The sequence below is a fragment of the Octopus sinensis genome, linkage group LG18 (assembly GCF_006345805.1).
Source record: "Octopus sinensis linkage group LG18, ASM634580v1, whole genome shotgun sequence".
NCBI classification, from domain to species: Eukaryota; Metazoa; Mollusca; class Cephalopoda; order Octopoda; family Octopodidae; genus Octopus; species Octopus sinensis.
In genome coordinates, this window is record NC_043014.1 from 36,242,491 (window position 1) to 36,266,020 (window position 23,530).

Below are 23,530 nucleotides of genomic sequence, written 5' to 3' on the forward strand. Positions count from 1 at the left end.
ATCCTTTCGGGGTCGATAAATTAAGTACCAGTTACGCACTGGGGTCGATGTAATCGACTTAATACCTATGTCTGTCCTTGTTTGTCCCCTCTATGTTTAGCCCCTTGTGGGTAATAAAGAAATAGGTATTATAGGTCAGTAACAAAGTCTTTAGTTTTCTGTAATAATCTGTGTTCCTCCATGAGTGTGGTCTACGGGTAGTGTTTAGCCGAGCAAAGGGTATAGAGTCAAAAGATGAGATGCAGAGATGTAGCGCTCAAATAATTTGAACTTACACTCCGAAATTTTTTGTTTGCGTGTGTGTATGTGTGCTAATGTTTTCTATATTGAACATATCTGGATCTCATCTGCTGAATCATTACCCTTTGCTCAGCTGAGCGCTACCAATAGATCACACTTCTGGATATATAATTCTTGGGCACATCTACAAGGAATATCTCAATTCCACCCTGGGATCTCTACATGAAGGTCTTACTACAGGAAACCAACGACTATATTACGGACCTTCGCCATGATAGATCGCTAGCCACTAAACCTTTTTTAATTTCTCTCCCTGTTTATTTCTGTGTTCCTTTCTGACGAACAGCATAGGCACGAAACGTAAAAGACTTTCTCACTTCCTGAGCGTTAAACTATATATATATATATATATATATATATATATATATATATATATATATATAGTAAAGAAAATAAGGTGGCTTATTTTCTTTACTATATACTGAACCTTACAAAGGTCCTGACAATTAATTTGTCGTATTTACATACCGAAATTTACCGGTAAATAATTGTTGGTTACATGAAAAACCACAGGAAAATTATTTACCATTTTTATTGCATATATATATATATATATATATATATATATATATATGTATAAATATATATATATATCGTAGCTCTTCGCTCTGACATTTGAAACACCGAATACTATAACATATAAAAATAATTCTCTATTTCTTTAATATCAAGGTCTCATTCTTTTGTTGTTATTTATTATATATATATATATATATATATATATATATGTATATATATCATTCACACACTGTCGTGTGTTACTAAGTCAATTTCTACTCACACGGGGCCAATTTAACGCTTTCGCATTAATTTAGTTTTAGCTCAATCTTAATTTGCACTTACATTTTGACATAAATTAATCGAAGTCTTGTTCAATAGAAAAATTTATGATAAAAGATGTTGGACTAAAAACGTTAGTATAGTTATTTAAAAGAAAAACTATACTTGGATTATAACTATTTAAAAGAACTCAATGTGTAGAATCATTTGGTGAAAACTTTGTTAAAAGATAGAGAAAACTTATGCAACTTTAAGTGATAAAAAGTGATAATTTGTTGTTAGGTTTTTATTTGTTTACACCTACGTTCGGAGAGTGACTGCTGTGACAACTGACTACTACTGTTATAAAATGCTTGGGATTTGAATGGGTTAACGGACCTACATAACTGGGCATTTTTCAGACGGTTTTTCTTACGAAGATGGGCCCTTGCGACTAAAATATAATGGACTTTTGAACTTACCGCTTGTTGGAAGCTCTCTATTTTCTCTCATTTCACATTCTTCGATATCACAATGTTCAAGCAAACCACAACGCTCTTATTGCCCTAAAAATATTTTGTCATTCCCTTAGCATTATTATTATCTATTTTTTCTTTATATATCAAGGTCATCCCATGAATTCTGTCCAATTTTACCTTTTTAAAATTGAATGAAATTTACTAGCATTTTAGAATGTCTAATGGAATTTAAAATTATTTTTATGCATTTGTGTACATTTAAACTAATTAAATATTATTTTACAGAATAATAGAATTAAAATTTCTTTGATGAAAACCCTTTCTAACATGGAAGTATCCAAAGAGCATTTAAGGCACATAATGCTTTATGAGTACAAAAAAGGAAACTCTGCAGCCGAAGCGACTCGAAACATACACTCAGTTTATGGGAAAGAATGCTTGAATGAAAAGAACTTGCAGAAGATGGTTTGCAAAATTCAGAAGTGGAGATTTCAGCCTTGAAGATGAAGATCGAACAGGACGTCCAATTGAGTTTGATGATAAGCTCCTTGAAGCATTACTTGGAGAAAATCTTTATAAGAATTTATCAAGTAGCGTGAAAAACCTCATAAGAGAAAAAACATAATTTTTTCTCTTAAATATATTCATTTATATTATATAGAGGGCATTACTATACATAAATGCTACACGCTATGAGGGACTCTTAAAGTAAAAACTACTAAAATAAATAAACACATAGTATCGAATGCGAAGGAATGCAACTGTCGAAGTGAGCCTTTTAAAAACAGAATTCAGTTCCAAATCACATGATTTCACAATTCGTGCAGAAATGCACATTTTAATCATCAGTGCAAGCATAATTCAAGATTTATAACGAATGAACAAAAATCAACATACCAGATGCACATCCAATGTATCCAGCGTAGCATATACAAATGTTCAATCTTTATACATCTATGTAAAAGACGGGCTTTTTCGAATTGCAACATGTTTATTATGAATAGCAATTCAGTACTGAACATACCCCGGTTAAATTTACAATTTAAAAATATAATATATATATATATATATATATATATATATATATATGTAATAATATATATATATATAAAGTCCTCGCCCCCTCCCCAACAGTGTCATGTATATGAACGCACTCATGAACGCGAATTAAGTATATGGATACATACAAATGTAGAGGCGATTAACATATAGGTATGAGGAACCTCTTTAGGGAATTTCGACCTGCGAAAAATAGCAGAGAAATCGCCATCATTTCTCATACGCTGTCTTAAAAGAAAAAAATGGGCAGATTTGATATTACAGTCCTCAGTGTACTATGATTTAAAAAACATCGGAATGTATTTGGTCATAGGTCTACTCAATCTCAATCAAATCCATCATCAAAGACTTGAGACAAAATAGCAGCGACAAAATTAACAAGAAGCGGTAAAAGCGTTAATCAAAGTAACACACACAGACACACACACACACACACACACACACACACACACACACACACACACACACACACACACACACACACACAACTTACCTGCTAAATGAGTTTTTCAGTGATTGTTTTACCGCCCAGAAAACATGAAATGCTTGTTGTGCCATTATACGTCTTTTCTAAAGTATAATTATACACTGATACTGCTGCAGTGAAACACTTGCCATAATGTGTGATATGTTGAAACCTTTCAAAAACATCTACTCCAAATTTTGTTCTTACAAACCATATAAAATAAGCTTCACGAAGTGGTGCACCGACATATGCAGTACATCTCAAGAACATTGTCTTGCCCTTTTCAGCAGGTGGGTTAAGAACTTGCAGCTTGTTTATGTAAGATCTCGCTGAAAAGAAAGAATCAAAATATGTAAAAGAATCGATATATGTAAAGTTTAGAACAATGGACCACACAATAACAGACTACGAGGTTTCACTGAATAAGCTACAAGGTTCAGACTAAACAAAAATGTTTATCAGCGCTCTAAATATTCTTAATGCCGAGCCTTGTGAACTCGTGTTTCGAAGTGTTCAACCGTCGAACTTTTTAGTGAAAGCAGTGCAAAGGCTATTCGGAGCCGAATCAATAGCAATAAATACACAACACATGAAGGACACATTCATACGCATGTATATTTACACACACACGTATGTACGTACGTAGTATGATCGATAAGTATCCGGACTGTTGCTAGAGTAACGAACTTAAAGTATGCAGAGTAAAGCTGCTTGACACAGATTGACCTTGAACTCTGCCGTGCATCTGCACTAAGTTTCAATGTTCTAGCTCACTTCCGGTGTTTACATCAGTGCTTGGCAGTAACGTGTGTAGCGTGTGTTCGTCGTCTTGACAATGACAGAGAAAGTTGAGCAGAGAATCTGCATCAAATTTTGCCAAGAGCTTGACGATACCTGCTCACAGGCCTACGCAAGTTTTCAAAATGTTTTCATCGCTCTCCACACAATCGTGGAGATCTTGTGCAACTGAAACCCGAGTGTCTTTTTGGTCAACTGAAAGCAGTTTTGGCGCAAACTTGGCAGACACATGTTTCATGCCCAAATCTTCAGTGATAATGGAATGAACCGAACCGTAACTAATCTGCACATACTCTGATAACTCATAGATGGTGATTCGACGATTTCCTCTCACAGCTGCATGCACAGTGGTGTACTAATGCCTGGAACTAGGTTTCTAATTACAGGTTTCTTATCATTCTCGGCCAATAGAGAGGTCTTCCCCTCTACAATGATGCTTTGGCCAGGAGCGGGTTTACTGAGAAGCTCACGTATGTTGATGACCCCCAAACACTCTCAGTATTAGGAGAAGGAGAACTATATGGTATAATCCCCTTTCAACCTAGACGACTCCACCAACGTAGCTAGGGGCTTTCTGTCATTAATTAAGAAGTACTTCCCCAGAGGCCATAAGTATTACAAACTATTCAACCCCCATAATGTCATGGTGAGCTACTCTTACTTAGACAACATCGCATCTAAAATCGCACGCATCAACAGACGTAAACATACACCCACACTACCCCAATCCCCAACCTGCAACTTCCGAAACACCACAATATGCCCTCTAGAAGGCTCTTGTCTTTCAAGGGCCGTAGTATACAGAGCCACCCTTACACCATCCGATGGCATTACTATATGGGTATGACAGCTAATGATTTCAAAGGTAGATACTCCCAGCATATGCACTTGTTCAGATCCAGGGATAGAGAGAACTCTACTTACCTGTCTCGTTTTCTCTGGGGACTCCGTGATCTCCGAGATGAATACCAACTACTAGCTCGGTCTCCGCGAAAATCTGTATTAAGTCGATTATATCGATCCCAGTGCGTAACTGGTACTTATTTAAGTGATCCCGAAAGGATTAAAGGTAAAGTTGACCTCGGTGGAATTTGAACTCAGAACGTAAAGACAGACGAAATACTGGTAAGCATTTCGCCCGGCGTGCTAACGTTTCTGCCATCTCGCCGTCTTTAAATACCTATTTCTTTACTACCCACAAGGGAATAAACGCATAGAGAACAAACAAGGACAGACAAACGGATTAAGTCGATTATATCGGCCCCAGTGCGTAACTGGTACTTATTTAATCGACCCCGGAAGGATGAAAGGCAAAGTCGACCTCGGCGGAATTTGAACTCAGAACGTAGGGGTCGACTTGCTCGACTAAAGGCGGTGCTCCAGCATGGCCGCAGTCAAATGACTGAAACAAGTAGAAGAGTAAAAGAATACATCATTGATCTAAAATCAATGGTGGAAAAAAAAAAGGAAAAAGAAAAGAAAAATAATTAGTAAAACTGACCTTTTAAAGCTTTAACCTTTGAAGATTCGAGATTTGTTTTACATGAGTAATATGCCGCATCATCGCAAGTTGGATTAAATTTCCAGCAGGTAACCTCATCATTTTTAATATGATCTAGAGTACAGTCAAAACCCTTTCGCTTGATCACTGGCAGAAACTTCCTTTCCTCCTCGACATAATGAGTTTTGAAAACGATATAATTCAGATTTTGAACGAGAGCAAAGTAAAGAACATTTTTTAGATTATACCGACATGTTATAGTCATTCCAGTCGTGTATCCAAAATCAATAGTTTCAGAAGGTTTCGTATCTACAATCTCCATAGCTGTAGAGAAAGAAACATACATCAGAGACAGATGTTATAAAACAATATATATATATATATATATATGTAGTTACAGAAGAGAGAGGAAGGAAAAAAAGGGAGAAAGAAAAGAAGGAGGAGGAGGAGGAGGAGGAAGAGGAAGTGGAAGAGGAGGAAGAGGAAGAGGAGGAGGAGGAGGAGGAGAAGAAGAAGAAGAAGAAGAAGAAGAAGAAGAAGAAGAAGAAGAAGAAGAAGAAAACGGAAGATGAGGAGAAGAAGGCAAAACAGGACTAATTAAAAATAACGGGTGTTCATTTGAATATAGATTACATTTATCCACAAATAAAACTTTGTAGTTAGTTTTTAATATTTACTAGCAGTATCGCCCGGCGTTGCTCGGGTTTGTTTCGACCCTTTAGAATTGGAATTTTTGAAAAGTAAAAAAATTTGCATTATGCTGCTTGTTAGTCTCTTTAAGTGAACATTTTTCTGGTTGAAATACACCGAAAAATGGCGACAATGCAGTCAAAAAAATCGTAAAACATAGGGATTTTCATAGAAAAAAAAGCACCTTTTTGATGTAAATAATTTTTGATGTTAACATGGTCCGATTTGAATTTTTTCTTCTCCGGAAAGAAGAGCAAGCCTTCTATCATACTCTCAATTTTGGTCAACTTACCCCGCAGGGTCTCGGAGGAGATAGTGTTAGTTGAAGGCTACCAAACCTGTCAGACACAGACAGACTTCAGCTTTATATATATAGATTATCATAATAGCATACATGTGCCGTCAAAAATGCCGACAGTTTTATTAATGATGGAAAATGGTGCATCAACACAGTGGGGAAACAGTTGAAAAGCAGAAAACAATCTAGTATATATATGCACATACACAGAATTGATGCACTTGGAGAATTAGATACGGTCGTAGCGTCTCAGTTGAAAATATCAGCTACATAATGTATCGGTGTGTATATGTATATATACAAACACAACACACACACACACACACACACACACACATATATATATATATACACACACATGTATATATATATATATATATATATATATATATATATATATAATATATATATATACATATTATATATATATATGTATATATATATATATATGCATTTATATACTTGGATACATAGATAGATACATATCTTTTATTTATGTATATACATAAATATACATTTATTTATAGATATTTCTCTCTCTCGCTCTCTTGCTCACTCACTCTTCCTCTCTCCCTCTCTCTCTCTCTCTCTCTCCCTCTCTCTCTATATATATAGACATACACACACACACACACATATATATACATAAAAACACATAAAATAAGAATGAAAAACACGTTAATGACAATTATCAGGTAGTCAGCATGGAAAAAGCAATTTATATATTAAATTAGTAATTATATATATATATATATATATATATATATATATATATACTAGCAGTATCGCCCGGCGTTGCTCGGGTTTGTAAGGAAATAACTATATAAGCATTTTTAGAGAGTTACTTCCCTTATAGATGCCAATTCGGGCTTTCTTAGCCATTTCTGTTTTGGTGTCTTCAAACCATGAAGTCGTTGTTCTAAAAGAACGCTGGTCTCCTTGACAACGCATTACGACGTTGATTTCTTTACACTCCCTTCCCCACAGCTTCACGAGGGAGGGAAGGGGGAGAAGCAAACAGGTGCAGCTGTGAGCGTGGACGCCAACTCCGCCGCCATCGACACACGAAAAATTATGCATTAAAATGGAATAAAAAATGATGTTAAATTATTTTTAAAATCGTAGACTCATTGTTGACGCGCGCTAATAGCCAGACGGGCTCGATATGAATCACGACTATAAGATACCCGAATTTGGTTAAACTGCACCGCAAAATGTGGGAGGAGTTAGGAATCTAAATCGAAGGGGACAGACACTCACACAACTAGAGTTTTATATATATATATATAATATATATATATATATATATATATATATATATATATATATACCTATTTTAAGGGAGAAAGTCAAAACAAGACTTATCACCTCCATATTGAATTAATGTCCAAACATTACGAATCTACCGAAACGACTCCATAAATACATGCGATTGAAAGCGGGCTAGTGAGAGGATATTTAAAAAGACACCACATCAATTGCAAATTAGCTAATTTCGAGATTAATATCTTAAAATCTTATGGAGTTTTTACGGTAACTTCGTAATGCTTAGACATCAATTCAGTATGTACCCGAACTCTGTCATGTAGTCCCGTTCCGGTTTCGCCATATAGTACTCTTTACATTGTCGACAAGTTGTACAGTAAATTAAGTGTTTTGTTTTACAGTTCATGTTTGCATTGATTTTGAAAAGCACATTGCTTTTAAAAGAAATTTGTCCACCATCTTCAATGTATTCACAGGTTCCGCATCGAGGGTGCCTGCAGTTTTTAACTTACATTGTTTCAATGTTAGATGTTAATTTCACCTTCACTCTTTTACTCTTTTACTTGTTTCAGTCATTTGATTGCGGCCATGCTGCAGCACCGCCTTTATTCGAGCAAATCGACCCCCAGGACTTATTCTTTGTCAGTCTAGTACTTATTCTATCGGTCCCTTTGCCGAACCGCAATGTTACGGGGACATAAACACACCAGCATCGGTTGTCAAGCGATGTTTGGGGTGGGGGTAGACAAATACAGACACACAAACACACACACACGCACACACACACACACACACATACATATATATATATATATACATATACGGTCTTCTTTCAGTTTCCGTCTACTAAATCCACTCACAAGGCTTTGGTTGGCCCGAGGCTATAGTAGAAGACACGTGCCCAAGGTGTTAGTTGAAGGCTACCAAACCTGCCATACACAGACAACTTTATGTATATATATATATATATATATATATATATATATATATATATATATATATATATATATATATATATATATACATACATACATACATACATACATACATACATACATACATACATACATATCTATACATATAAAACTCAACTTGTGTGTCTGTGTGTATATCTGTGTGTGTCTGTGTGTTTAACTTCCCGGCACATCTCCTAACTAACAAATCGTAGAACCACCAAAAGTGGGTCACTTAAAGTTTAGGCGAATGAAAATTGAACTGCGCTATTTCCGTTCCGAAATTCATTTCGCAAGTGCAAAAATCGATAATGTGTTTGTTATCCCATGCATTGAATAGTGAACTTTACTCAGTCAGCTGTTTGACGTGAACTGTGTTCACCACGCGTGCAAGCATGCGTAAATTACATGAAAAATAAAAAATCAATATATAAAAACGAATCGCCGTAAACATTGTAGAAATTCGGCAAAGAAATGAATTTTCGGGATGTAGCCTGGAGGGTTTTTCGTATTAATCGTTTTGACTTTGTGAACACATACCAATTGTTTTCATTAAATTTTTAACGCTTTGAATTAAATGTGACCATTTTGCAAAGCCGGGCAATAATGCTAGTATATATATATATATATATATATATATATATATATGTGTGTGTGTGTGTGTGTGTGTGTGTGTGTATGTATGTATGTATACTCTTTTACACTTTATACTCTTTTACTTGTTTCAGTCATTTGACTGCGGCCATGCTGGAGCACCGCCTTTAGTCGAGCAAATCGACCCCGGGACTTATTCTTTGTAAGCCCAGTACTTATTCTATCGGTCTCTTTTGCCGAACCGCTAGGTGACGGGGATGTAAACACACCAGCATCGGTTGTCAAGCAATGCTAGGGGGACAAACACAGACACACAAACATATACACATACATATATATACATATATACGACAGGCTTCTTTCAGTTTCCGTCTACCAAATCCACTCACAAGGCATTGGTCGGCCCGGGGCTATAGCAGAAGACATTTGCTCAAGATGCCACGCAGTGGGACTGAACCCGGAACCATGTGGTTGGTTCACTCCCGCGCCTATATATACATATATATATGTATATATACATATTTATAAAAGAACGATATTATTTCTGAAAATAATAACGTTAGTGGCCGCGAGCGTAAAGACGTATAGGCAAATTAATAATCATGTATATAAGATATATAAATATATTCATTTTTCTGATATAATTATTAATTAGGGATCGTTTAATTTGTCTCACAGATTTTTTAATTATTTTTTTTATGCAAACACTTTGAAATTTTGTATACTGGTGGAATTTCTCACCTAGAACACGGTCTACATTGAACATTTTTGGCAATATTTTGTATTTCAGAAGATATTTCGTGTTTGAGTTGTCGGATTTTGGGTAATTTTTGCCAATCAACGACGTGTATTCAGTTGAAGAAAGCTACTGCTGTTTGCGATAGTCATCGAAGAGGAACAGCTTTCGGGTTATCTCTATTAAATTTAACCACTCTGTTCTGTTTGTATGTCGAGCGATGTATGTAGATATATGTAGATGTATGCACATTATACATGTGCATATGTATGTATATATATATATATATATATATATATATATATATATATATATATATATATATATATATATATAGGGAGAGTTCACGAAAAAAACAAAAGACGAAGATAGGTGGTGTAGAAAACAAACAGATGTATTAGTATAACGCTCAGGAATTGAAAAATCTTTTACGTTTCGAGCCTACGCTCTTCTACAGAAAGAACACAGAAAGAGACGAGGAGAGAAAAAATTGTGTGTAGTGGCTACCGAATGTGCGTGTGTGTGTATGTGCATATATGTATGTATATATATATATATATATATAACATAAGCATATATACATATATATAACATATGCATATATACATATAAATAATATAAATTTCTATTTGAAATATATATTTTATATAGATAGATTGAAAGATATGTGTGTGTGTTTGTGTCGTCGCGCGCGCGTATAATTTTTTTGGCACAATGAGAATATGACAATTATTGTGTAGGATGAAACGCATTCATATTTGGTCTCATCCACATTTGGTATATATATTTGCCCTGGATCAACATCAAGAAATTCCGCTGCGTACACACACGCACGCAGCCGTTCTAGAATTTGGACCTTGAGATCTCCATTTCCAGCGACTTCGAGGGCCACCTCCCAGTGGTGTCGGGCGTCAACGAAGAGCCCTCGACTACAACAAAACGACCAAAGTTTTTCTTTTTCCAAGGTCTGGGGTCTCCCGCCCCTAAGCCCTAGACCATCACCTAGTTACCCTTACCCGTCTTGTTGCTTAACAACAACAACAACAAACACGCACGCATACACACACACATACACACATACACACACAAACACATACGCACAAATGTACACGGGTGCCGTAAATTAAAATCATAGAATCACACACCTGTATGAATTGGATGCCCAACCTTCCCTGTTAACTTAAATGTAATCTTTCTTCGACGGGTTCTACTCTCTATATTTTATGATTAAGAGTTTAATTTTTTATTATATATTCGCGGACAACCGTGGCTATCCCCATTAGCTCGTTATAACCAAAATACATTGAGCATGAACAACTTGACTGGAAGAACTCAGTATATCTAGAGTGACATCATCTTTTTTATGCATGTACTTTGATGTATCACAAAAGGCACAGTTTGATGGAACACAACTAGATGCACAAAATCCTACCTATAAGAGACAGTTGGGATCTTTTCGGTTTGAACGGCAGTTTTAAATTTTTTTCCACGTAACTAAACACTTTTAAACTTCGTATACTGGTAGAATGTGTTTATAAAACATCTTTTTCTCTTGGCTTTATTGCGAAAATTCTATAGTTTGTAAGATATTTGTTGTTGTTTTTTCTTCAATTTCTGCAACTTCAACCAATCGATGACATCTATTAAGGTAAAAAACATTCTGTGCCGTATGAATATGTCCCTCGTTTAAGAAACAGATTGGGTTTATTTACATTTGTTAACAAAAAAAAGATAACCTTCCCCCCACCCTTAACACTAACCCTAACTAACACTAACCCCAAAACAGATTGAAATGCAATAGATCGATACTAGGATCATAATTATGGGTGACAATTTCATATGACATCGCTAGAAAAAACTGCCGTTGAAACCGAAAAGATCCGACAGTTGCAGAATGGTTGTCGAAATGATCGTCACACTTGTGATAAATCTATCTTCCGTTTCCTTCAATTACACACACACACACACACACACACACACACACACACACACACACACACACACACACACACACACACACACATGCATATATATGGGAATATGTATGTATGTATGTATGTCGAAGAAAGAGAAAGAGCCGGTTTCTAACCTAGATCTAAGGCTCCTTCATTGGAATTTCAACATCGACAACAGGAAGTTTTTGTATGTATGTATCTATGTGTGAATGTGCATATGCAGATTTGTTTGTTTTGCTTTATGTATTATTCTAATGCATATAGTTGCATATCTAGACATGCTCATATGTATATATATATCTCTTTACTACCCACAAGGGGCCACAGAGAGGACAAACATGGGCAGACAAACGGATTAAGTCGATTATATCGACCCCAGTGCGTAACTGGTACTTAATTTATCGACCCCGAAAGGATGAAAGGCAAAGTCGACCTCGGCGGAATTTGAACTCAGAACGTAGCGGCAGACGAAATACCGCTAAGCATTTCGTCCGGCGTGCTAACGTTTCTGCCAGCTCGCCTTATATATGTATATATATATATATGTATGTATGCATATGTATATATATATGTATGTATGCATGCAAGCATGTATGTGTGTGTATATGTGTGTGTATGTGCACGCGTGCGTACGTATAGTGCGTCTTGTGACGATCAAAGTGTGATATCTATGACAAGAAGGTTCAATGTTGTAATTGAAGAAAATATTATTCCTCTTGATATTAACTTACGGGTCGAAATGTGAGAAGCCATCATCAGCATCATCATAGCTAACAACATTGTTGGTCTTGAGAAACAAGTATAAAGCAGAAGGAGAAGTGATTGTCGGCTTCCAGAAACCGGAACTGTTACGAAATGATGTGTCTGATACAAAAAGTGGTGTCGAAATAGTCAAACACAACAAAAATAGAGGAAAGCGCAATATATGTAAGTGTGAATAGGAGTGGGGAGTGAAACTTGAAGTGTGAGTGAAGCTGAGATAGTTCCATCTTTCTGTTTCTTTCTCTTTTTCTCTTTCTTTCTCTCTCTCTCCCTCTGTCTCTCTTCTGCTTCGAGAAGAAGGCAGGTAGAACATATAGAAAACAGTTTGACAGGAAGTTTAAGTCAACACACACACACACGCACACATACAAGTACACACACATGCACGAACGCACACACGCACGCCTACACACATACGCACGTACAAATGATGAAAAGGAAGATGGAGAATTTCAAAGTATTGAGAGAGTGAGTGAGAGAAGTATTTTGGTCAAAAAAAAAAGAAGAAAAAAAAAAGACGCCGACTTAGAACGCGGGAAAGGAAAGTGAAGGAAAGTTATAAGGCTATGAAAATAAGAAAGGGAGAGAAGAAGGAAGATTGACAAGGAAGAGTTACAGTAAAAGATTATGAAGAACGTCATGGAAAAGGGAGAGGGAGAGAGTGAAAGGGAGAAAGATAGATCGATAGATAGATAGATAGATAGAGAGAGAGAGAGAGAGATAGAGATAGAGATAAAGAGAGAGAAAGAGAGAGAGAGAGAGTAAGAGAAAGTGAGAGAAACGGTAAAAAACATCTGCTTTCTTTTACTACAGTGGGTAGGTATTTTTTGCTAATTGATTTTTTTTAGTATGGCACTACACTGGACACTGGATGTAGAGGCTGATCTAGCTGCCTTAACAAGTTCCTGCCTTTCTTCCAACTCGGCTGATTCATGTCAAAATAAATCGTTGGAGGTGCTGGGTTTATCAGGATTTTGTCCAAGCGCCTTCTTTATTGCTGAGTCACATAGGCAGTTAGGTAAAAATGTATTGGATCTTTTCCTGTTGAACGGCAGTTTTCAACACAATTTCTAGTTAACTAAACACTTTTAAACTTCGTATACTGGTAGAATGTGTCAAAATATAAACATTATTTTTCACTTGGCTTTTTTGAGAAAAATTGTAATTTGTAAGTTTTACACGTAGTTAATTTTTCGAATTTTAACCAATCCTATCGCCTCAAATAAAACCTTTTTATCACTTGGCTTTTTTTTGAGAAAATTGTAATTTGTAAGTTTTCACGTAGTATTATTTTCGAATTTTAACGCAATCCTATCGCCTCTATTGAGCTAAAATCATTTGCTGCGTCTAACTGAGACAAACACCTGTCACTAACCCCTAACCCTCACCCTCTACCCTAAATTTATAGCCTTCGTTTTTTTTCTTAATTGCTAACACGTGTCACCAAGTAAACTTACTGTTGAAGCAGATTAGGTTGAGAATGAAAGCTGTACGTTTATCGGCTCCTTTCTCTTCGAAGTATATGACACTGTGTTCAGCGACGAGCTCTCAGTTTCTTCCTCAGAATATTTAATATCTCTGCTTAGTTGATTGGCATTCCTTTTCGCTGGATCCCTTATACTACTTCTTGAATGTTCTCAGTTCATCCTGCCACAGCTGTATTTGGTAACCGAACAGACTTAGCTGTATGATTTATTGATGTTACATACTTCAATGAAGCTGAATTAACACTAATTAATAGAAAAATAGATTATAAACTTTACTGGACTATAACAGACTCGGGATCTTTTCCTTTTGATGGACGGAATTTTCTAGTTAACTAAACAATTTGAAACTTCGTATACTAGTAGAATGTGTCAAAAGAAAACATTATTGTAAACAAAATTGTAATTTGTAAGTTTTACGTAGTTTAATTCTTCGAATTTTAACCAATGAAATACCAGGTACCCCATATCAGGGCCAACACTCTAGTTTGTAGACTTTGCTTAAAAGACGCTCTCAAAATTCTAACCCACTACTCACCACATTTGCTTAATAAATACAACGGGGCCTTCAATCCGTGTAAGCACAAATTCTTCCGCACTTTTAAATTCTTTCATAAATCTAAATGTAAGCTCCCCTCTACAAATAGTACCCGCATACATACCCCTATGTTCATTAACGCATACCCCTTCTATATCTCTATAACACTTATTTCTATCTTATGTCTTACCTCATATCTATCTATCGTACCTCATCACACTATAAGATAAATATTAATTCTTTGATTTATCCTGAATTTATTTTAAACCTTAACCCCAAAAATAACTCTACAGCCACAGACCTTAGCCAGGACGGACACAAGCAATTACTACCGAATTTCCTCCCCAACAACTTTAGACTTTGAAACTACCAGACTACTCTCTTTAAATTCCTTTTATTTCGCTCTATTTTTTAACCCTATTTTCTTTTACTCTATCTTCCTCTACCTCCTTATCCTCTCTCTTATCTTCTTGGCTACCCCTTACACAATTCTTAGACATATACACTTTACTTTATCATATAGCCAATCCTTAAAATCTTCCCTACTTCACTCTGTTATTGTTATTGGATGTATTCCACTGAAACTAGGTAAATATAAGCCTTCGAACAGAGACGTCAGTGGCGACACCTGCGGGGTCTGACTGCGCTACATTGACAAGGGGCAATACTCCGAAACGCGTCTGTAGCTGTCGGACTGGCAGTGTGAAGCGGCTGACCTCCTTTGTTCGAAGGTTATAATGGATACAGATCGTGTATCAATAGCTATCTTAAGGCGGTGGCCTCATGGAGCTGACCAGCGGCAGCGATTATTCTTATATCTAGAATGTGCCATATTAATATGGCGATAACAATTAATTTCCAGTAAACGCTGTCGTAATCTCTTTTATAGAGACTTATAATTTTAATATTTCTAATATATATTATATATATATATATATATATATATATATATATATTATACATATAGATACACATATATATAGATAGATACATACATACATATATCCACGTATATCATATATGTACATGTATTTATAAAGATTTTATATGTGTGTATATGTAGATATTTATGCATACATATATATATGCATATGTATTTATATATATATATATATTTATATATATATATCTCTCTCTATATAATTATATATATATTATATATATATATATGTACACCACACCACACACAGACACACACACACACACACACACATATATATATATATATAGATAGATACATACATACATACATACATACATACATACATACATACATACATACATACATACATAGATGCGTATATGTGTACATGTTATTTAGATTAAGTTTAATTAGGTATTACAATTGAGGCATCTTGTTAGAACGAAATTATGTGCACACTCAAGCAATATTAGGTGAGTATCAAACTACATAGAATTTTTCCCACCCGATATTCATGCAGTGTATGCAGATGGCATGATCCAACTTAGTGAATAAATTCGCTCTTGTTTCTTCGGCACATGCTTTATATAAAGATACTTTTCCTAATACCACCGAAGTGCAGATTCCAGGGTAGGTGAGAATAATATAAATGAGTAGCAAAGATGTATAAGTGTCAATTAATTGTGGCCGTTTTGAGCGACTCCTTCAATTTATTAATGAAAGCATTACCTCATTATAAAGAAAACTGTTCTCATCAGATGACCACACAGACCTCAAACATAGAGGAAAAGTTAGATATTTAAACTTATTAATATCATCAATAGAGAACAAATATTTACAATGATTCTACAGCTAAATTATTTGGCAGATTCTGCTATAAGCTTTAAGCTTATCTTATAATAATTTTACTTGTTCCGTTACTTAGCCCGTCGGTAACGTTTTCATGTGATTAGAGAAAGGGAAGCAGATTCTGCCAAAAACATCAGCGGTGGAATCATTGTAAATATTTGCTCTCTATTGATGAGATTAATATGTTTAAATATCTAACTTGTCTTTTATGTTTGAGATGTATGTGATCATCTGATGAGAACGGTTTACTTTCTAAAGATGTAATGCTTTCATTGATGAATTAAAAGAGTCGCTCGAAACGGCCGTAATGAATTAACACTTATACATACATATACATACACGCACACACATAACACACACACACACACACACACACGCACATATATATATATATATATATTATGGTTGTGGAAATATTGAGACCACCCCTCAAGTGACTAAAAGGTGGTCTAACTCATTGATATAAAGCAAAGAACTCTGGGTGATTGACAGATTGGGTTGGTAAGCAGTGCACTGTGAGCCGTGGTTGAGAGCGTTGAATCTTGTGAAACAGTAATAGTAGTGCGTCGTGTAAATAATTTCTTTCTTCCCTGCTTCGTTATATATAATACAAAAATAAGTGGCACGAGTTGTTCATAGCTTGCGTTACACGTTTAAAAAAAATTTTTGATACGAAACCAAACGAAAAATTCGTTTAACATAGAGAACTTATTGGCCTCTGTTGTGAAGTTGCAATAGCAATAGCAACAACAACAACAACTACAGCAGTAGCAACAGTTACAGCAGCAGCTGCAACTACAAGAGCAGTAACAGCACTTGAAATCCGAAAATACTTCAAGATCGTACTCGCCGGACAGCGAAGCAAATTCAATTGAAGAATTCAGCTATAATCCAGAAGAAGGGATTACCTTCTCTGCGTATTTTCGTAGATACGAAGAAATCTTCAAAACAGTTGGTGCGACGAGAAAAAAACTACTACTACTTTTAAGAAAGTTATCCCCCGCAGAACACGAAAAATATTGTAATTATATTCTGCCAAAAACTTCAGGTGATATTTGCTTCGACGACATAATTAATTCTTTATCAAAAATTTTCGGTGAAAATAGTTCCCTCTTCAATACTCGCAGGCAATGTTTAAATTTTGTAGAAAAAGATGAAGAATTCGCCGGAGTCCTTAATAGAGAGTGTGAGAAATTCAAATCGAATGAATTGACCCCGGACATGTTCAGAAGTTTAATTTTTATTCAAGAGCTTACTGCAAGTAAAGATGCAAATATACGTTCCCGGATATTAACAAAATTAGAACAGGACCAAATATTAACTCTGCAGGCAGTAGCAGGAGAATGTCAGAGGATTATAAGTCTGCGACATGACATTATCTTTTCGCCAAATTTCCACTTCAATAACATGAAACGCTGTAAATTTAAATATACTTAGCCTTGCCATATAGAATAATGTATTTTAATGCATTTTTTTTGCTCTTAACTACTATTCAGTTGTACATGAGATTTACGATCACCTGGCCACATTACTACACAAATACTTGGCTAAATACCTTCTGTAAGGCCTTTCTTTAATAGGAAGTAGTCCACAAGTGACGGAGTTTCGTGGGTTATCGAACTGAGCCCCCAACAATAATGAAGCCACCGCTTTTAGATGCAAGACAAAGTCGTCTTGTATAATTTGAACCCGAGAAGTAAACGGACATGACTAAATTTACAAAACATTTTCTACACCACTCTTATTCATTTTCCTATTCTACCGCCCTTTTTATCCATAAGACTAAACTTATATGTTTCTTAGCAGTCACATTGATGCCATAATACTGAAATAGGAAGTTGTCAAACTATAAATAGAGTGTGTGTGAATTTAATTTATATATACATGCGCGTGCGTGTGTGTGTGTGTGTGTGTGTGTGTGTGTGTGTGTGTGTGTTGTGTATTCTCTTCTGTTGTTACTTATTTTAATTCTTGTTCTGAAGAAGGAGCTTGCTGTTACGCTAACAGATTTTTATATTCATAATGTGCAAGATATTTGTTTGATTTTTTTTTCTGAAAGCCCTAACTTATCCAGATTGTCACTTAGGCATTTACTCACGAAACTTAGTGCACCAATTATTATTGGTAGAAATGCGAACCTTCATATGTAACCTGGCTGCTTCGGAGAACTTGTCCATAGTTATCACTATTCTCTTTCATTTTCAAAAAGATATTCACATGAACGGGTCAGCTGACCTCTACGACGATACATACCTTGTTTCTTGTCTGTCCCCAATAACTATATCTGGCCTGTTACTTTTACAATTGATAGATGTTTTGATGGGAATATTCCACCTGTATTCCTTGTGTTGATCATAGTCTATGTAATCAATAAGAGGGAAATTCACTATATTTATTCCAGGACAGTTTTTCTTTCGAAAGGCCATTGTATATTTTTTTGCGACAATATCGTGTCGCATGTGTGTGCGGGTGGGGGTGGTGCTTCGGTGACACTTTTTGGCAGTTGTTAATCACAATTGATTACACCATACATTACGTCGAACTGTATACCGTAGAATAAGGTTTGCAAAAAATGCACTGAGATGTAGCAGTAAATTAACATATAGCTATTAGGAGACTTTTCGAGGCTTTTCGACCTGCGAGAAATGGCAGCAAAATCCCAATCTTTTCTGGACATATTTGATATAGTCCTAATTGTACTCTGCTTTAAAACCATAGTCGTGATTGCCACAGCTGGAATATCTTTAGGTATAGGTCTGCTCAGACAGATCAAACATCAAAGACGTGAGACTAAATAGCAACAATAATAACAAGAACATGCAAAAGCGCTAATCAAAGAAAATTTACTTACTTGCTTAGTTGAAGAGTAATTTAGTTAGAGTTTGGCCATTCACAAAACATGTGATGTTTGTTACGCCAAAGTCCTCCTGTTTTACAGTGTATTTATAAATTGACGCTACTGGAGTTAAACACTCGTCACGAGATGGAACTTTAATGTTATCCTCATGTAAACTTGTATCATTACGCTTTCTTTTAAACCATAGAAAGTCTTTAATGCCAAAAGGTGCTGGGACATATGCTAAACATCTGAAGATCGCTGTCTTGCCCACTACAATGGGTAGGTTAACAACTGTTAGTTTATCTAGGTGAGATCGCGCTGAAAAGAAAACGAATCAAAATATGTAAATCTTAGAATAATAGACGGATCATTTCGGTTTGAACGGCAGTTTTTTCTAGCGGTGTCATATGAAATTGTCACCCATAATTATGACCCCTAGTATCGATCTATTGCATTTCAATCTGTTTTAGGGTTAGGGTTAGGGGTGGGGGAAGGGTATCTTTTTTTCGGTTATCTTAGACCTTAATTGTAATTCATAATCTTACTTTAACAGAAAGATCGTTGAACCATGCAAAAAATATAGATTTTCTGTGAATGAATGCGGAGTGGAATAACTCAAATTTTGTCCGTTTTAAATTTAAGTTACACTAGGGTCAACAATACCTATCATCCTTTCGGGGTCTCTCCCCGAACATGCTGGCCTTGTGCCAGAATTTGAAACCTATATTTCTTGTCTTACTGTTTTAATTATCCTAACGACTTTTTCAGAAAATTGCACGACCAGGTATTACACGCAGCATGTAGAGTAGGTTCATTACAACAGAAAACATAAACCACAGAAAAATATGTTACACTAGCAGTATCGCCCGGCGTTGCTCGGGTTTGTAAGGGAAATAACTATACAAGCATTTTTAGAGAGTTATAGCCCAAAAAATAGCAAAAAAAAATGCATTAAAAATGGAAAAAAAATTATGGTAATTTTTTTTTAAATCGTTGACTCATCGTAGACATTTTTAGAGAGTTACTTCCCTTATATGATAGCGAAAAAATGCATTAAAATGGAAAAAAAATGATGGTAATTTTTTTTTAAATCGTAGACTCATCGTAGACGCGCGCTAATGCCCAGAAGATACCCGGTTTTGGTTAAACTGCATCGCAAAATGTGGGAGTAGTTAGGAATCTAAATCGTAGGAGACAGACACACAACTTGACTTTTATATATAAAGATATCAAAGGTTATAGATCTGGGTTCGATAGTGCAATAGAAACGCGCCATAGAAATATAATGAGTGATAATGGAGATGAATAAATGAAAAGAAAAAAAAAAGAAGTAAAACTGACCTTTTAAAATCTTAGTTTCTGAAGTTTGGGCATATGCTGTAAATGAATAGCTTGCGGCATCCTTACATGTGGGGTTAAATTTCCAGCAGGTAGTCACACCTCTATAATCAGTGATTGTAGAACACTCGAAACCTCTACGCGCCTCTTTATAATATGAGCGTGCATCCCAATGATATCTAAATGTGAAAACAATATCGTTGTTTTGCATGAGGTGAAAGTTAATAGGACCTAGCAGCTTAAACTGGCATATTATAGTTATTCCAGCAGTGTTTCCAAATTCAATATAATGAGGAGGTGAGATGTCTAGAATTCTAATATCTATGTAGTAAAAAAAGAAAACAACAACAAAAAACAGATAGTTTTTATGAAAAAAGTATAAATGTAGTTATGGAACATGAAAGAAGAAGAAGAAGAAGAAGAAAGAGGAGGAGGAGAAGAAGAAGAAGGAGAAGAAGAAGAAGGAAGAAGAGAAGAAAAAGAATGAAGAAGGAAGAGGAGGAGAAGAAGAATGAAGAAGAAGAAGAAAGAGGAGGAGGAGAAGAAGAAAGAGGAGGAGAAAAAGAAGAAGAAGTAGAAGAAGAAAGAGGAAGAGAAGAAGAAGAATGAAGAAGAATGAAGAAGAAGAAGTAGAAGAATGAAGAAGAAGAAGAAGAAGAAGAAAGAGGAGGAGAAGAAGAAGAAGAAAGAGGAGGAGAAGAAGAAGAAAGAGGAGAGAAAAAGAAGAAAGTAGAAGAAAAAGAAGAAGAAGAAGGAAAGAGGGGAGAAGAAGGAGGAAGGAGGACAGAAGGAGAGGAGAAGAAGAGAAGAAAAAAGAAGAGGAAGAAGAACGAAGAAAGGAAAGAGGAGGCGGAGAAGAAGAAGAAGAAAGACAAGGACCCAGATTTAGAAGAAGAAGAAGAAAGAGAGGAGAAGAAGAAGAAGAATGAAGAAGAAGAAGAAAGAGGAGGGAAGAAGAAGAAGAAGAAAGAAGAGAAAGAGGAGGAGGAGAAGAAGAAGAAGAAGAAGAAGAAGAAGAAGAAGAAGAAGAAGAAGAGCAGGAGGAGCAAGAGGAGGCGGGGGGGTGTTGATTTGGATATGGATTACTTTTCCATAAATTGTGTTTTTTTAACGTTTATTGCTATATGTGTAATGGTGCCGTTGTGGAGGCGCAATGGCCCAGTGGTTAGGTCAGCGGACTCGCGGTAGTAGGATCGCGGTTTCGATTCCCAGACCGGGCGTTGTGAGTGTTTATTGAGCGAAAACACCTAAAAGCTCGACGAGGCTCCGGCAGGGGGTGGTGGTGATCCTTGCTGTACTCTTTCACCACAACTTCTCTCACTCTACTTTCTGTTTTTGTTGTACTTGTATTTCAAAGGGCCGGCTTGTCACTCTATGTGTCACGCTGAATACCCGAGAACTACGTTAAGGGTAACACGTGTCTGTGGAGTGCTCAGCCACTTACACGTTAATTTCACGAGCAGGCTGTACCGTTGATCGGATCAACCGGAACCCCCGTCGTCGTAACCGACGGAGTGCTTCCAATGGTGTCGTGATTTACAGCACAACGGAACCCTACCTTATCCTCTCTTTTTCGTTTCCCTTTTCTCTCATCCAAGCACCCCTACCACCAAAATTCATCATGTTCACACATACTTACCCACACATACATGCGTGCACACACACACATTGCGCGCGCGCGCATTCACGTATGTACACACGTAAATACACACACACATAGTTTCAAAATAATGAAGAACATCTCAAACACTCTGAAAATATAATCGTCCCAAAGCCCAAGAGAACAAACCGAACGTAGTTTTTTCAACTAACTCACATATGTATGTATGTGTGTATATACATACATATATATATATATATATATATATATATATTATATATATATATAGGCGTTCGATTAGTACCCTTCTCTAGTGATACGTGATACACACAGATCCGGATTTCTGGTGGTTACTCGTCTTCAGTGTGTGTCAATCACTGGCTAGTGATGAAGAACTCATTCCACTCGCAAAATACTATATCCTGTGTATAGGCGCAGGAGTGGCTGGTGGTAAGTAGCTTGCTAAACCAACCACATGGTTCCGGGTTCAGTCCACTGCGCTGGCATCTTGGGCAAGTGTCTCTGCTATAGCCCCGGGCCGACCAATGCCTTGTGAGTGGATTTGGTAGACGGAAACAGAAAGAAGCCTGTCCGTATATATGTATATATATATATGTGTGTGTGTGTTTGTGTATCTGTGTTTGTCCCCCTAGCATTGCTTGACAACCGATGTGGTGTGTTTACGTCCCCGTCACTAGCGGTTCGGCAAAAACAGACGATAGAATAAGTCCTGGGGTCGATTGCTCGACTAAAGGCGGTGCTCCAGCATGGCCGCAGTCAAATGACTGAAACAAGTAAAAGAGTAAAGAGGTATATTATATATTATATATATTATATATATATATATATATATATATATAAAAGATAGATACGAATTTTCTATTAAAAACAATCACTCATTACAAATCTCTCAAAAGGGATGAAAAGTGGAGATAATAAGTTGTGAACCCAATTGCTTAAGTATACTCAGAAAAAAAGTATAGCTTTAAATTGTCTCCCTCTGTCAGTTATTGTTTTAGTAATAGCGTAACGAAAACTCCAACTTCTAATAATGTCTGAGAAATTGTTATAACAGAATATTTTTGATTAGTGTAGCTTCAGGCCATCTCGAGAAACGATCAATGCAGAGATTTATCATTATATATACACTATATATATATATATATATATATATATCATATATATATATATATCCGCTGAAAAACATTTTTTAACATACTGGTTAACAGAAAATTTTACAGAAAATAAAGGGAGATATAAGTTATATTAAATCTCTGAGAGAGATGAACACTAACAGAACGGAATAGTCAATATATATTTGCCAACTTAATGTGGGGGTCCTAT

The 23,530-nt window shown here is 36.0% G+C and overlaps 1 long non-coding RNA gene across 2 annotated transcripts in view; it reads right to left on the bottom strand.

Moving 5' to 3' along the window:
- LOC118766980 overlaps positions 1-23,530 on the bottom strand; it is a 165,187-nt gene that overhangs the window by 1,752 nt on the left and 139,905 nt on the right. Inside the window, exons 1-4 of one of the 2 annotated variants that reach the window (XR_005002899.1) lie at positions 12,586-12,840; positions 5,363-5,686; positions 3,091-3,392; positions 1,542-1,625 (exon numbers count right to left, since the gene is read on the bottom strand). This is a non-coding gene — a long non-coding RNA (uncharacterized LOC118766980). Of the gene's footprint in view, positions 1-1,541; positions 1,626-3,090; positions 3,393-5,362; positions 5,687-12,585; positions 12,841-23,530 lie in introns of those variants that run through there. The other variant, XR_005002900.1, reaches the window with a different exon arrangement.